The sequence below is a fragment of the Mus caroli genome, chromosome 5, assembly GCF_900094665.2.
Source record: "Mus caroli chromosome 5, CAROLI_EIJ_v1.1, whole genome shotgun sequence".
In the NCBI taxonomy this organism is placed as follows: domain Eukaryota; kingdom Metazoa; phylum Chordata; class Mammalia; order Rodentia; family Muridae; genus Mus; species Mus caroli.
This window is the reverse complement of record NC_034574.1, coordinates 129,880,199-129,881,157: the sequence shown is the minus strand read 5'-3', so window position 1 is coordinate 129,881,157 and position 959 is coordinate 129,880,199.

Genomic DNA, 959 nt, shown 5'->3' with positions numbered 1-959 from the left:
AAAAAAAAAAGAGTCCTGACTTCCGTCCAGTGTTGGGCTGTGGGTATCTGCATGTGTTTCAGTCAGCTGCTGTGAGGGCCATTCTTAGACCAGCCAAGCCAGCAGGCAGCCAACTAAGGTACCTTCCGGGCCCGCATTAATTGGTGGGTTTTTGATACTACAGTTGCACCTGGGCCTCACACGTCGTTACCCTGTGCTGACCACTGAGCTGTTTCCCCCCCCATTTTTTTTTTTTTTTTTACTTTTTACTTTGAGACAGGATCTCCCTAAGTTGTCCAAGCTGACCTTGAACTCACACCAGAGCTTAGGATCCATTTGCTGCAGCACCTTACAGGACTGAGATAAGAAACCCCACATGCCTTATGGTTCTCTGGTTTGCTCATTGTCAATCTGAGGAGTTGACGCTACCACCTCCTTTCCTGGGTGGGGAAACTGAGATTCAGACATTCCATGATGTGCACAACAAATTGCATATTAATGGAGGTCGCCTTGGGTCTCCTAAAGCAAAGTCGTGGTGTTCTCCTCTGCCCCAGAGTGTCTAGGTTAGAGGCTAACCCGGGTCTGGCAGAAACCATATTGGATATTTGAAGAGGAAAACAACAGCAACCACAGACTTGTAACTCCTGATCCCGAAGCTGAGACAGTGAAAGCAGGAGCAGGCATGGTGGCCTGGGCCTATAATCCCAGCACTCAGGCTGAGACAGGAGGATTGGGACCTCAAGGCCAGCCTGTGGGAAAAGGCCAAAGCTCTGAAGACTGAGGCCTGGGAGGGGAAGGTCTAAGACTCACGATGGAACTCACTGTGGGGCTGAGGACGAGCTTCAGAGAGTAGAATGCTTGCCTTGTGTGCCCAAGGCNCTGCACCACATAAAAATGGTGTGGAGGCACATGCTATAATCCCAGCATTTGAGAGGTGGAGGCAGGGGGGGGTCGGTTCAAGGACAGCTTCAGCCATATAG